The sequence below is a fragment of the Pleurodeles waltl genome, chromosome 1_1, assembly GCF_031143425.1.
Source record: "Pleurodeles waltl isolate 20211129_DDA chromosome 1_1, aPleWal1.hap1.20221129, whole genome shotgun sequence".
Classification (NCBI taxonomy): Eukaryota; Metazoa; Chordata; class Amphibia; order Caudata; family Salamandridae; genus Pleurodeles; species Pleurodeles waltl.
In genome coordinates this window covers 441612265-441628079 of record NC_090436.1, presented here as the reverse complement: position 1 = coordinate 441628079, position 15815 = coordinate 441612265, and the positions used below count along the sequence as shown (strand labels likewise).

The 15815-nt window shown below is 42.2% G+C and overlaps 1 protein-coding gene across 2 annotated transcripts in view; it reads left to right on the top strand.

The window, feature by feature from the left end:
- Positions 1 to 15815, top strand: part of ANKRD34B (ankyrin repeat domain 34B) — a 230833-nt gene that overhangs the window by 37235 nt on the left and 177783 nt on the right. The window contains exon 2 of one of the 2 annotated variants that reach the window (XR_011201502.1): positions 861 to 1711. The exons of the other annotated variant lie outside the window; for it this stretch is intronic. The gene's annotated coding sequence lies outside the window, so the exon portion shown is untranslated. Of the gene's footprint in view, positions 1 to 860; positions 1712 to 15815 lie in introns of those variants that run through there. 2 annotated transcript variants of the gene reach the window in all.

The following is a 15815-nucleotide window of genomic DNA, read 5'->3' as shown; positions in this document are numbered from 1 at the left end:
ACCTCTGTGAGTGACAGTAATTGGAGCTACTGAGCCTAAATAAGAATTGCTAGAGGAGTCATAAATGAGTTCAAGCGAGTGGGCCGGAGTCTAACAATGGGTGATACTCAGCAGATAACCAACTCTGACAATGATGAAATTGGGTGAGCGTCAGTGCTTGCTATCTATCTAGTTTGACTGTGCATATCACCTAAGAGTTAGCACACACTGGTCAGTGTTTTCACAGATAGCACAAACATGGTAAGTACATGCACATACACATTCCTGCAGTGTAGCAAGCTTGCTAGCTGTGTAGAGTAATGTGGATGCATACCAATATGAACCTTGCCAACACGAATACACAATGTGCATGGAAGACAGCACAACAAGGCAGTCTGCTATGTATGTATGTCAGACTGACAGCAGGATCAAACTGAATTCATCAACAAGCCCATATCATTCTCACAGAAGCAGTGGCCTGAGTAGTGGCCACATGGAATGCTTTGCACCTTGGTGACGTGGGGCATTGTGCACAGTAGTGCTGTAAAACATGAAAATACATTAAGCATAGCCATCATGAAAGAAGTGCTAATCTCCAAGCTTGATGTCTACCTTATCTCAACTTATCTGCACTGGCAGGGCAGTATGCTGAGAAACTGTGTTGCATGGCATGAAACAAACACCCTTGTCACACCATGGTGTTTGAACAATGCACAGATACTGCCTTCTGAAAGGCAACTACAGTGCCACTTCCCATCAACGCATACAAGTCATATAGGTACTACACATGAATGTTGAGATGAAAGTGAATGAGGGTAGCCAGATTACTACTGTCAACATCTAGCATTGATCAACATTGATGTATATCCATTATATTTCAGAGGGAGAAACATGTTTCAGCAAACCCTGGACTACATTGTCTCACCTTCTCCAGGTGTGGGAGGGTCTGACAGCGTCATCGGGTCTCCAGGGAAACTGCCTACAGCTGAACCTACCCCGTCTGCAAGTCCCAGCCCAGCTCCGGTCTCCAAGGACCCCCAGGTTGTATTTCCACATCAAGCAGTAGGACTCCAGCGGCAGGTGTTGGATGAGGGCATACGGAGATGGAGACCATTGCGGGCACCCTAGAGGAAGTCCATAGATGCCTCAGTCCCAGTAAGGACACCACTAATACAATTCAAGGCACCAACGCTACTGGGCACCTTTCACTGTGACTTTGTTGCTGTGCTGACAAGCCAGCAGGCCCTTCTCAGCACTGTGCTGCCTTCCTTGTTGGCACTGGCAGATTCTGCTGGGGGCAGGGGAGCCACATATTGAGCCGTTGAGGTGTGTGCGCCTCAGATGCCTCCTGCACAAACACCACCGCCCTCAGAGGAGGCTCACCAGAGGAGGAAGATGTGAACTTTCCCAATTTCTGGTGTAGAACTTTCCAGTAACATGTGTCTGTAGCTCTAGGCCAGTTTCCCCCTGGACCTGTGTTGAGTAATATGCGATCACCCTTGTCATCTGGAACTGTCTCATTTGTGTTTGCCTACCTGCTAATCTTATCCATTTGTTGGCTGTCTATGTGGCCTACTTTCTCTATTGCAATTTAGATCTCCTCCTCACTGGAACACTCCTCTCCTCCACATGTCACATGACATGTATCTGCCATAGACTCTGTCTGGACATTCTTTAGCTCTAAAACAATGCTGGGGTTGTTGTTGCAATAACTGCTACTGTGATCCTTACTATTTACACACATGTAAATAAATGCACTATCTTTAACCTGGGGGTTGTATGTCTGTTTCTGATTGGACTAAGTAGACCATGGTAGATGTGCTGACCCTAAATACACTACCTAAATCTAAAGTGAGTTGTGTGCCATAGACCTATGTAAAAATGTACACAGGCCAATGGGAATAGGCAATGGGAATCCTATGTGCATCTAAACTAGCATGTAGTTATCCAAGGTCACAGGCATGAAGAGCCATAATTAGTAACCAGTCAATGGTAAGGGTGAGTGACATTTCTGGCCAGGTGGGAGCCACTTCCATGGATACTAGCCAGCAAACAATACTGATGTGACAATAACATGTTGCAAGGGTGAGTGTGTAAGTGGCTGCCACCAGTGTGACCCAACACATCCTAGATTTGTGACAATGAGTTGACATAATCATCAATATAATACATGCAGCACAAATTACACACACACACATTGCACCAGTAGGTTATCACCTGTTTTGGACTGTGTGCCCATTCACAGCACAGTTCGCCTTACAGTGCACAATCATGTTTGAAGATCTCTTATGTGACTCCATTGGAAACTTGACTGGATCTTCTCTATAGGGGTTTCACAAAGTTACATAGGTATGCAAACACTGCCTGGAAATCCGATAGCATGTGCTTAAAACAACCTTAGCATATATGACAACTCGTAAGCAATAAATCATTAAGCATTTGTGAAAGTGGAAAACAGTGTTTATTATTAGTGTTAAATCTAAAACTATCTACCCTACTCTAACTTATCCTATTTAAACTTTGACTAAACTAACCTATGCTAACTAACCTACACTACCTTATCTTAACTCTATCTTAACCTACCTAACCTTAACTTACACTACTCTACACATATACCACACCAGGCATGTTAAACATCAACCTCCCATCCCACTTAATACACATATTCACACAGTACAAACATAAACTACGCCTATATACAAACTAGCTGAACATGAAAAACTAAACACATATGTTTTTTTATTATTCTTTTTTTACATAAACATATTATAAAACATCAACTCCCCACCCACTTAATATTCTTCCCTCCCATATCCCTGACTAACAACAACTCACTCATAAAATATTAAAATGACTAATACTAAACAAACCTATCACTATGCTATACCTGATCATAACCTATGCTAAAGTACTATTCTATAAAATCAAGGAATAAAAAAACACGGGAATGGCAAAATATCTGAGGGAGGGATAAATCTGGGCACCGATCCAGTCCATCGACAGCAACAATAACTGCATCATTTGCCCTAATGTGGCTAGTTGTAACTCCATTCCAGCCACCTTTGTTTAAGGTCCACAAGGCCTCTGAGGGCCTGTGTTGCAAAATCAGAATGCATTCCTGGGGTTGTGGTCACAGGCGGTGGTGCTTGCGCCGGCTGAGCTGTAGAGGTGCCAATAACCGGAACTGCTCCACCACCATGGGGCACATCAACATCCTGGCTGAGGCTTGCCTTGGCCAGTCCTTGTTGGCCCAGAGGTCTAGACATCCAGGTCCTGGTCGCCTTCCCTTCAACGTACAACCTTCCTATGCACCTGTAGGCCCGGATAACATGCCTGATGTGGCGGCATCTCCCCAACATGGTTGTTTAGGACTTTTGTTGTCACAGCGTCATGTTGTCTGGTGGAGAGGAAGGAAATATGTGTCAGACAAATTTAAATTTGTACGTGTGGCCTGCACAGGGAGAGTTGCCTACTGGTCGCTTTGTTTAAAAATGTCTGCCATTCCCCTACAATCTGGTATTTTGCTCAGTCTTTCGTGGGGCATATATGTTGCATGTACATTTGATCTCTGTATGCCCAACAGAATGAGAATGGAGCATATTTCTTGAACTTGACTTCTCTAATACAGGAATCTATTTTCGATCTCGTTTGTGAGTGGTACACAAAATCAAGCCTGATGGAAGCCTGCCAAACAGCAGTCTGAACTGCATGGTTCTTCACAGAATTCTTGAGGTCCCTTGGAAGGGACCAGACTTTAGCTTGACCTGTGGAACACACAATATCTATCTGCAAACTTAATATAGTTGTGCTAGGATTGCCTGCTCACCAGTGTCCGTGGCCACAAAAAATTGTAGGCTAAGAAAGACATCTGAGCCTCTCGGTTAGGGTTGCTGATTTCGGCAGGTTCGGGAACAGGAATCTGAAAGTTTTCATCCTGCCAGAAGAAGCTGCCTTGACCACTCTTTTGGGTGATTAGCCTTCTGATTGCTGGAGAAATGTACAGAAGGTATGCCTCAATGAAGAAATGGGGACCTAGAAGAGGAAGATCTTAAGGAGCTGTGAAGAAAGAACTGGGTGTTGACTAGCTGTAGCCTAGGGAAGCATCAGTGGCACTCGTCTACGTGTTGAGGCCTTGTATACCTGTTTCCCCTGACACCTGTACCTGAGCAAAGCAGGTCCCTTCCAGAACCTGTTCTGGCTTGGGGCACCTTGATCTTTCCCTGCTTGGTCCGTAGAGAACTGCAGAAAGCCGCCAGAGACAGGGGGTATAGCTACAAAGGACAAATCAACTAAAAAGTGCCTGTGATGGCTTGGTGCTGAAGAGGATCATTAACAAATTCCATGGTTTTCCACATCGTATTCACGCCTGTAACTGGGGGGCATTTTTATTTGTTTGGGCATATCCTTTGGGCCAGAACCCAAAGAGGAAAACTTACCATTCCCCAGCAGGTGCAAGCAAGTATGGTCTCTGCCTGCCTGTGTCAGTGCAGTACCTTCTTCACCGTCGCAGGCGCATGCGTCTGCGCACTACAGTGCGAATGTCTGGAGTCTGCAGGGCTGGGACAGGTTCAGCACAGTCCCCAATTTGTTGGGAATGGTTACTGGGAGACTTGCATTTTGGCTGGAGAGGTGTGTTGTTGTGGCTGTACATGGAACATTGGTGATTTCTATGTGGGAAGAAATAAACAGACTGGTCATGTTGCGGTAAACCCAGTGCTGAAGGTACTTGGGCTAATGGTTATATATGTATGTTAGAGGAATAGAGCACATTTTGTTGATTATTTATTCTTTGTACCTGTTCAAATAATCGGCATACCAGCAAGAGTCATTCACTCCCAACCTCTGGTTATCAAACGCAGGAATTGAACCCGTGTTCATCTTCTTAAAGGTACAGTGTGAGACTAAACTATTTTTAACAGACACTGGAGTAACTATTTTACTTAAACAGGTGTACTGGTGTGCGCTAAAGACCTAGATAAATAACAGGAGAGTTTACCTGGTAATCCCCTGGAATAACATGTGTTGAACCCCGCAATGACTGACTGGTGAAGATATCATTACTTACAAGAACCGGGGAGCACCATTTGCTGCCTCCTCCACACAGTGAGTCCATGCATAATTGTGCAGCATTTGGATCTCTATTTCTATGTGTAGTGTTTAGGTGTATGTGGTAAATAAAGTCATTTTGGACACTAACTATGAATTGTAGTTCCGTGATCAACGGAGTTCTGACTCTGGGAGTGGTAAGCTGCTTCACTTGGCTACACCGAGGATGGAGTGCTAGAAGGGAGTTCTGTTTAGGGCTCAGTAGTAGGCTAAAGCCCGGGGATGACAGGGGTAAAAGACTTTTATTGTTACAGTTTGAGTCCAGTAACTCCTGATTGTCCCTGGACTCCTGAACACGTTCCTGTACTGATGATTGAGCGACGGATTTTTCTCTAATTGTTTTTCCCCACATGACTGAAACCAATTCAGCAAACTCATCACTTTTTTTTTCATTTTCCATTTTGCCCGTTCCAAAGGAGATATTCCAAGCTACAGCTTGAGTGCTGGGATGGCGTAAAATGTAGCGCCAACAATGCAAGCTGAACACACAGAAACCCTCACTGTTCACAAAGTCTCACTCGGAGCAACCTACTGAAACTCATAAACTCATGAGTGACTCGAAAAGAGTGTTCTGGGCGAAGGGGGGAGAAGAGAGGTAGAAGGCTTGGAGATATTTTTTCAAGAATCCCGTTTCTTAACAATGTTTCTTAGAAGATCGGAGGACACAATGGATAAAACGTGCAGAAGGAATTCATACAACAGCTGATGCAATGGCATCACAAATACATTATCATAAGACCAATTATCGAGTATGTGTTCTGTTGATTGGCTGTGTGTTTTGACACAAGAGATTATAAATAACATTTTTAAAGAAGCATAATATGACCATGAAATCAACATTTTCCAGAGCGGGCCTTGGTAACACTCCAGTGCAGAGTGGTATAACAGCCAACTACTGGTTATTTTACAAAGATTTAAATCAGACACCAGTTCACCATTCGGTCTGAGCTTGACCCAAAGGGATCACCTCTGGTGACTCACAGAGAAACTTCTAGAGTTTCAGTCGTGTGAGGGAGAGGATAACGGAAAACAATTAATTGGACCTGGTGTATTTTGAGACCCGAAGGTGATTATTTCATATAACTTTAAACGTTTACAATTTTGGACAGTTAAGCCTTGTTATAACTTGTCTGCCAAAGTGAGGCGGGGTAAGTGAGACCAACAGGCTTTGCCATTTACGCATGTTGACAGTATGCCCAATCTTGTCTCTTCGTGCAGATGTTTTGTTTTAGTTTTTTTTGGTGGCTGGGCAAGACAAGAATAAATTGGGAGATGAAAACTCTGTATGAGTTTAGTAGAAAAATCTGTGGTTGTCTGAAACCTATTTTGGCAGCAGATTGGATCTATAAGGAATTGAACAGAATTTTACCTAGTATTTGTATAATGTGCATTGGTCACTAGCATGACAGTATAGCACTCAAATGGGTCTATTTACGAAATTATCATGTATGGCAGCCCAGCACTGTGTGAGAAGAGGAGAGCAGGAGAGCACCACATCTACAGAGATATGACACTCTCATCCCCTGTCCCTAGCACCAACGCACAATCAGACAGCCATTCACCACGCACACACCTTTGCCCCACAGTGCAAGGGTGTCTGAGTAAGTCTAGCTTAGGTATTGTAGTGGAAGGATAGCCTTCCAGTACAAACTACTAAGCTTAGACTAAAAACTTTTCCCACTTTGAATATGTACTGTACAGTGCAGCACACCCTCAAAGTTGGAAAAGAAAGGAGAAATAAAAGCATTTTGCATTGATAGCGCCTGTTTGAAATGGGCCTTATTTTTTGACACAATACCGGGCCTATGTTTTTTAGTAGATTGTGTTTTGTGTCAAAAACCATGAGAGGTTGCGTGGGAACGCCCATACAGCACCCGTAGAATGCCCCCTTGACGCTAAGTAATTCAAAGTAGTTATATGTGCGTGCTGCTTTACGTTACTTTCAAGTGAATTTCCAGTGCAGAAATACATTGGGAATAGAAAGATTTTGTGTCGAATTGTGTCACTTTTGTGAATCAAACAGGGTGCAAAATCTTAGTAAATATACCCCAGTGTCCAGAGTGGTTACTGGTAGACCTGTATATTTGGTTGGAGAGGTCTATGGTTGCAGCAAATGCTATGTAGGAAGAGTTGTGGGTTGCAGAAGATTCTGACACATGGAGTGGCCATGATGCAGTGAACTTGATGTCTGATTACATAAGGACTAACAATTATAGAGATAAGTGAGAGTAATGGAGCACATTTCATTCAGTATTTCTTTTATGTATGTGCATGAATAATGGTCACATGGTGGTTGTGCTACCGCATTATTGGTGGTGGTGGTGCAATCAAAGGGAAACATCAAACACCACAATACATAGGTTTCCGGATCGCTGACATGCATGACGTTGGAACAACCCACTGTATGTGGCTGTAAGGGTGCAATCCACAAGTGACGATGAAACAACCCAACACAAGCACCAGAAACCACAGTATATAGGTCTATGAGGTCCACCCAGAAGCGTCAATGGTGCAACATAGAGAAATCAGCAGACACCAACTAAATGGCTCTGTTGGGGCCACGTAGAAGCAGTAACTGCACAACTCAGGGAATTAACAAACACTACAGTCTATGGCTCTAGGGTCCCACCTGGGAGGCAAAGACAGTGGGTGTTAATCTCTAAGCCTGAGAAAAGAATGTAGTTAGATTTAAGAAGATGAAAAGGAGTGGCAGAGAGTGAGATTACGTTTTAAGGAAATAATTTAAGTTCAGGGGGCACTAGCATTAGCTCCCTAAAAGGGAAAAACAGATAGGTCACCAGAGGAAATATCCCATGTTCTCCAGGCCCTTGTCTTTTGTGTCTAGCTTGACATCCTGGGATGAGAAGTTAAGAGGAAAAGAGAGATGGAAAGAGAAGGGAAAATTACAAGTTTCTGAAGAAGGAACCAAAGAGAGAGAAAGACCCAGAGGAGAAGTGTAGTTGTTGGTGTTCTGGCCTGACATCCCGGGATGAGAAGTTAAGAGGGAAATAGAGATGGAAAGAGAAGGGAAAATGACAAGTTTCTGAAGAACGTACCAAAGAGGGAGGAAGGCCTGGGGGAGGATGGGGAGGAAATCACATGAGTTAGAGTTAAAGCCACAACAATCCATATCACAGACTCACCTATGGAAGTAAAACTCAAAGAAATATACACATGCATTGCCCATGGTGGGCAATAAAACACACACTGCCAATATTAACCAATCAATTGCAAGCTGCTAAGTAGTGGGTGAGCACGGAGCAGTGCAAGGAGGGCTGAATCAAGCCTTCAGTTATCTTTCACCTTGTGATGGCCATCTAAAGAATGCGTGCAAGAAGGAGAGTGGAAGGGATTGGACAGAGTGGAGGAACTCAAGGGTTAAGGCCTGTGAGACATCTGTAGTGGCGAAACACATAAATACAATACAAGCATGCAACGCTCACAGACAGAATGAAACAAACTGCCTACATAAACCAGAATGCATTGCTTTTATCAATTGCAAGCCAATATTGGGTAGGCAAGGCCCAATCACATGAGGGGTAGTGAAGGTAAAGTGTCATATCGAGAGCATAGGGGAACCTTCAAATGTCTCTCTATTTGCGATGACCCAGTGTCAAATGGCCAATGGTATTTAAATGAACATGAGGGGGTATGAACTGAACTCAGCTCTCCTTACAAGCACTTCTGTGCTTTAAAAAAACAAGAGAGACTGAGGTGGAATGTTTTCAGGAAACCTGCCTTCTCTAAGATGATCAAAAATATTCAAATTGCAAACATTGTGTATTGTTTCAGCTAAAGAAAAAGGTGGGGGATAGAATACTCCTTGTTCTTTAAGGGGGGTTTTACTTTATTAGGAGCGGTTAGGTTCACATAGAACAAGGGTATATTTATGCCGGCAAGAGGCAAAACTGCAAGGTTCCACCTTGATGATGATTTTGGTTGACATGCAGAGGGTGAGAATGATTTATGTGTCTATTTCAAAATTGTCTTGGATCCTGGCTTAGATAGATCAACAAGGCGTAGCCCTAAAATTAAGGATATTTTGATGACCCCAAAAGAGATCTCAAGGTCCTCCTTTCTGGAGACCTCATTCTAAGATCTAGTAATGGCTATGGCTTGGAATAACTGCTACCATTTTCGCAATTCAAACAGATGCTAACGTCAGTGGTTCAGGTAAAGTCTTTTGAAACAGATTTTCATGAATTCGTTCTTCAACAAATTAAGAGAACATTAGAGATACACATAGAATTGGGGAACCGATAAATATTTACAAGAATTATGTTCTATTGATATTAGTTAGATTTATAAATACTAAATTAAAATTCAATCTAATGCGATTAGTTGAGTGTAGGCACTCCTCCCATGATTGTCAATTATGCAGTTAGAGGAAAGCACAGTCATGCCCAGTCTTTGTTTCTGTTTGATATTGGTAGAAGAGGGCTCTCAATGGCTGTGCCAAGCATTCGAAAGGCAGGAATACGTGCTTGCGAGATGCCACTTTAAATGGGATCGTGAATTGTTTTGCAAGGTAACAAAGTACATAGATGTTGCTTTATAACTCTTGACGGAACCCCAATGTTGGCTTTCTTTGTAGAATGTTCAAACTAATTTTCAGCATCCTTTTAAAGTTTTGGCTTAGTAGATTTCGTCTACCCTCATATATTTATAAGTGGTCAATTTCACCAAAGTTTTACCTGCAATATTTTTGCACTTTGCACAAAAAATGATTGTGATTTCATTTTAATTGAATGTAAGGTGCAACGTGTTTAATGTATTTATTTGCAACTTACTATAATGGATTTTAGGTCGAGCCCACTAGACATCACAGTTGTCTGGTTGCAAAACACTTATTGTGGCCTTGCCTGGAGTTTACAGGGGTTCACAGCATGCCCATTGCTTACTATTGGTTGGTTTTATTGCTACTCTCATTTGCTTGCTTCTTATTCAATAGCTTTCCTTGTCCCAGCCTGTTCAACTCATGTTTGTCCCTCGCCTGTAAAATCACCTCTTTACCTTCTTCCTGGTTGCTTCCATTGTTCCACTGCTTGCTTTTCTTTTTAGCTCAACACTGTTTGAGAGAGCATGTGTTTTCATGCTCTCTTCCTCTTGTACTTCTGACACACAAATACCTAACTCTGCCCTGCTATCTCCCTCGTGTACAGTAGGCTCTTCCTTGTGTTGTTCTTCCCTTCCTCAGATCTCCTGTGCTCTGGTTGCCTTCCTCATTTACTTCTCCCTCCAACCTCTGAGTGCTTCTTCCTCGTGTGCTACTTTTCCTTCCCTCCCCACCCACTCCACACTGCTTCCTACCCCACCCTGCTCTCTGTTACAGAAACCACCTTCCCTCTGGCTTGGTCCTTTCTCTTTTAATATATGATTTTTTTGGAGGGGCCAGCAACATATTGCTTCCAGCCCTTCCACCTTAAAAAAGCACCTTTATGCAACTTCAATTTTATATTTTTGTTTGATTTACTAATCCATCTTCATTTGGTAAAACATTGTGGGACATATATACAAGTCCCTTGTGCCACCGGAACATCACTTTTTGTGATGCTCTGGTGGTGTTGCACCCTGTGCCATATTTAGAAGGCGGCGTTAAGCCACTTTTGTGGCCTAATGCCCCCTTGTAAATATGGCCCTCGATGCAGTTTTCTGCGGCAGAGGGGTGTGCAATAGGTGTTGCTGTGGGTGTTCCACTGCAACACCCATTATATTTTACTCTGCCCCAGATTTACAAAGGAATGTAAATCTCAGGCAGTGCCAAACACTAACGGCCACCCCAGGGGTGGTGTCAGAGTGGTGCAACGAGGAGAAATACTTTTATTTCTACTCGTTTTTGATTTGCCTACGTGTGCTGCATGGTAACAAATCACCATTATTGATTGTTTATGTACAGGAAGGGACACCTTTCTTCACATAAACAATCATTCCCTGCAAAGCAGGCACCCTTAAATCATGGTGCAAGGGTGCCTGTGTTTGCGCTAGACACCTAATTTTAGTGCCAGCGCCAGAGCAGAGGACAGAAATGTGCTGTATCTTGTAAATAAGCCCCTTTCTTTTTAATGTTTGGCCATGTTGCACAACACCTTGTCGATACTGTACAGCATCCCCAAAAGGCATTGGCAAAACATAGGTCCCAGAGGTGGAATCTGTCAGCTTTGCTAATGCTTGATATAAACTTTCAAAAAAAGTTTAATTTATTGTACTGTCTGACGCCCTTTACGAGGTCCCTGGATTTGGGTGTATGTGATACTGAAGGACAGGAATCTCCAATTCTGAATGGTATCTGTACACCTTAAAGCCGGGCATTGCAAATTATTTCTCCCAAGAATAGGAAATAGTACACAAACCCAGGAAAGCTGGGTCCAATTTCACAAGTTCAGGGGGAAACAATATCCCAAAAGTGCACACATTTATCACTTGCTCAGAGCAACTTTAAAGTGTGAGCAGGGGATGCTTTCAGGCCCGTGTTGTGGATGAATGCGGTGTAAATGGAGAGCACAGCAGATAGGTGGCGAGCGTTTGCTGCTCCTCTCATCATGCTCTGCGCTAAAGTCCAGGCCCCACCCAACCTCTCCAGGCAGAGACACTAGGCTACTAAGGACGGCCTGGAGTGCCATTCCTAACAGAGAGCTTGCTCTGGCTGACTTGTAATGGGGCCTGTATGCCCACTTACCCTGGAACCAAAGATCTTACTTTGTGTTATATCACAGTATTCATTTTGCTGCATGGTTCTGAACGATTTACCAAGGACGGGTGTAGAAATCAGTTCCAAACGTGATGAAAAGTATTAGAAGCTATCTTTATTTTGAGCAGCACAGTACTCCCTTTTCTCAGCTTGTGTCAGTACTGGCCATCCTGGCTCTCTCCCTTCAACCTTCTACATTCCATTCCAGAACATACACTGTAAAGGTTCCATAACTTAAAACATAACAAGTGTAGCATTGCCTAGAGCAAGCAATTCATAAAATAAAACATAACACAATTCCATCCTTTGAAACAAAATACAAATAAACTAAAACAAACTATTAACAAAAATATTATACAAACTCTCCCCGTTTAGCTAGTATATGTCTCTCACGAGTGCTAGATTTGACATGTGAAGCTATAGACTCATTATCTTTTGTCATGCTGTTTTCATTGCTAGTCATTCCTTCCACATTCTCATCACCTGCAGAACCACTCCCATACATGCTATTGTCTTGATCACCATTTCTTCTGTGTTGCTCCAATGATGGCATAAAACACGAATCACACTCATTTCCTATCCTCACCAATGAGCTTTCCCCCTCACCATCATGAGAGCATTCACTTCTTGCATTGCACTTAGCCAATCTTCTTACATTCCAAACTTTGCCACCCTGTGTAACCACACTTTTGTTGTACACTTTTATTACTCTCATGGCTTTTCCAAATTTGGATGTTCCTTTGCTCACTAATCCTGGCTTACACACTCTGACCCAATCTCCCACCACAAAAGATGGATCCTTAACCTTTCACTTGATGTCATAAACTTCTTTGACTTTCTCCTGCTTCCTTCTCACTCTCTCTTTAATCTGCTCTACACATATTTTCTCCTGGTCTCTTCAACTTGCTTCTTCTTAAACCACCATGGACACAATTTTGACACAGGATGTCTTCCTCTCAACAACCTGAAAGGGCTAACCTCTGTGGTACTCTGGGGAGTAATATGATAGTACCATAGTTTCTCCCTTAACTTTTCCTTCCATTGTCCCCCAAATCCACGTGCCCAACTAATGTTTTCCTTAAGGACACGATTAAACCTCTCAACTTGTCCATTGCCCTGTGGTTCATGTAATGCTGTGGTAACATGTTTAATGTAACTGTATCTAAAGAAACTCTGCATTTCCTTTGCCATTAGTTGAACTCCATTGTCTGTTATTAAAATTTCTGGATATCCTTCCCTTGCAAAAATGTCTTTGAAGAATTCAATTATAACACGGGAGGTAGCTTGAGAAACTAATTTCACCTCTGGCTATTTGGAATGATAATCCACCAAGACCAAAGTGTAACGAGCTTTGCTGGGTAATGCATAAAATGGTCCTGATACATAAAATCCCAATTTCTGCCATGGTGAATCTGGCCAAGGTATAGGCTGGAGAGGAGCAGGTACAGGTTTCAAAATTTTTTCATTATTCACACATACTTCCCATTCTCTTACTAATCTGTCTGCCATACTATCCAGACCATGCCACCAAAAATACGTGCGTATTAATCTCTTCATAGAAAACATTTCTGGGTGCCCCTCATGTGCTAATTTAAGAATCACCTCCTGCATGCCCATCAGTGGCATATATTTTATTTTCCTGAACACGAGGTTACCTTCCATTTCCAACTCATCAATTACTTTGTGAAACAATGCTACTTCTGCGGGTATACTTCTTTTGTTGGGCCATCCTTCATAATGTATTTTCTAACTTCATGTAGAACCAAATCTTTTCCACCACACTCCATCCATTCTTTTTCATCTATACCTTTAAATTCATCTTTCACATATTCAGATACTACCGAAACAACATTGATTCCTGTCTCATACTGGTTCATATCAATATCCTTTACATTCTCTTGGGGAAGTCGTGATAGACAATCAGCCATCATATTACTTTTTCCTGGTACATATTCCACAGTATAACAGTATTCCTGTAATATTGAAATTAATCTGGCTATTCGAGTTGTTGCATTCCACCCACCACCTGGGGAAAGAATCCCACCAAAGGCTTATGATCTGTTTTTAAAACTAAACATGAGCCCCATATATAATTGTAGAAATGTTCAATCGCCCAGATACATGCCAATAATTCTTATTCAATAGCTGAATATCTCCTTTCAGTATCTGTAAGAGTACGAAATGCAAATGTTACATTCCATATTTAATTTCTATATTTTTGAGATAGCACTGCCCCAATTCCATACATGCTGCCATCTACGGTATCAATACATCGTATACCCACTCTGAAAGGTTTCAAAGTAGGTGCCTCAGCAATTTCTTTCTTTATCATCTCAAAAGCAGATTTTTGTTTATCCGTCCACATACATTCAACTACTTTCCGTATAAGCTCTCTAAGTGGTCCATTTTAGTGGTAATATTTGCTATAAATGTTCTATACTATTCACTGAGCCCTGCGAAGGACAACAACTTTTCAGTATTACCAGGAGCAGGAGCATTGATAATAGAATCCACTAGTGAATTCTTTGGGTACTACTCCCTCTCCTGACAATGTGTGTCCCTAATACACCACTGATTTAGAAAAAAATGGCATTTCTTCTCCTTTAAAGTTAAACCACTTTTCTTCAATATTTCACACGCACTTTTGATATGCTCCGTGTGTTCCCTTTTATTTCTAGAAAATATCAAAATATCATTTTGGAAACACTTTACATAGTTTTCCTTGTCTTTGAATAAATAAAAACATTTCCCTTTAAAATACTTACTCTGCAGAAGCCAACCCAAAAGGCATTCTCTTGAATTGAAATAACCCATCTGTGTGATGAATGCTGTGAGGTGGCATGCTGTGAGGTTGTCAGTTCAATGTGGTGATATGCTAACCTCAAATCCAAAGTGGAAAGTATTTTGGGTCCATCAATCATGCTAACTACCTCATTTATATTAGGTAGGGGATGATAGTTCACTACAATATTTGCATTCACAGCTCTAAGATCTACACATAATCTCAAAGATTTGTCTGCTTTTTGGGCCAAAACTATCGGAGAAACCCATTCTAAGGACTCTATCTCCACTATAACATCTTCCTTAATCATCTCTGACAACATATGCTTTAACTCTTCCCTCACACTTATGGGTACATGTTGTATGTTTAAGTATAGTGGAAGGTTGAGGGGTGGAATGTAGAATGTGGGGAGATGGAACCTGGGGGTTGGAGGTTGAGGCATTCTGATGTGGGAGACGGTTGAGAAAGGATGTGTGGACCAGCTTGAGAAAATAAACTTAAGAAATACAAGATTACGTGTGTCCTCATCATTACATTTTGGCGACGAGGGAAAGGAAGATTCAATGAAAGAAGTAGTGGACTTTTAAAGGTTTGACAGGATGTACTCCAGGCGCACACTACGGAGGAGGTGAAGGAGTAGTACTTCACGCAATTTCAACAGAAGGAAACACATGAATTGAACGGGTGCGCGATATGGAGGCACTGCAGTGAAGGTGGGCTTTCAGTTTTTATTTTATTTTGGTGCTTTCTGTTCCTCCTTCTTCGCTGCCTTTGCCTGCCCGTTTGAACTGCCGTTGTGGGTTTGGACGCGCAGCCTAATTTAAACAACGCGCCGCGCGACATCCTTTTCTGGATCCTAGAGCGTGCTGTACATACTGTGCTCTACGCGCAGTAGCGAATCTTCGCATCGTACCGGATTGAATTTAAGTGGAAGACTGCCGTGTTGAGGATTACATGAGGATTACATTAGCAATATACCTTACTTGTTTGCGCAGCCCTGTGTTGGAGTACACCTGTTTCTTGCTGTTCCTGCCGTCTGTGCTGTTCTCTGCATATTGTTCTGGGCGGAGCCGGGACTTTGTCTTCTAGACATAAACAGAGGACTATCGGATGGTTTCTTCTATTATTGTCACTAAAGAAGGTCTTTAAAGGAAAAATGCGGAAAAGGAACATCTTTGTGACAAATATTCATTAACTTTATGAACAACTAAAGTCACTTACATAATTTTTATTTTATTTTTATTTTTCATATTTTTTTCT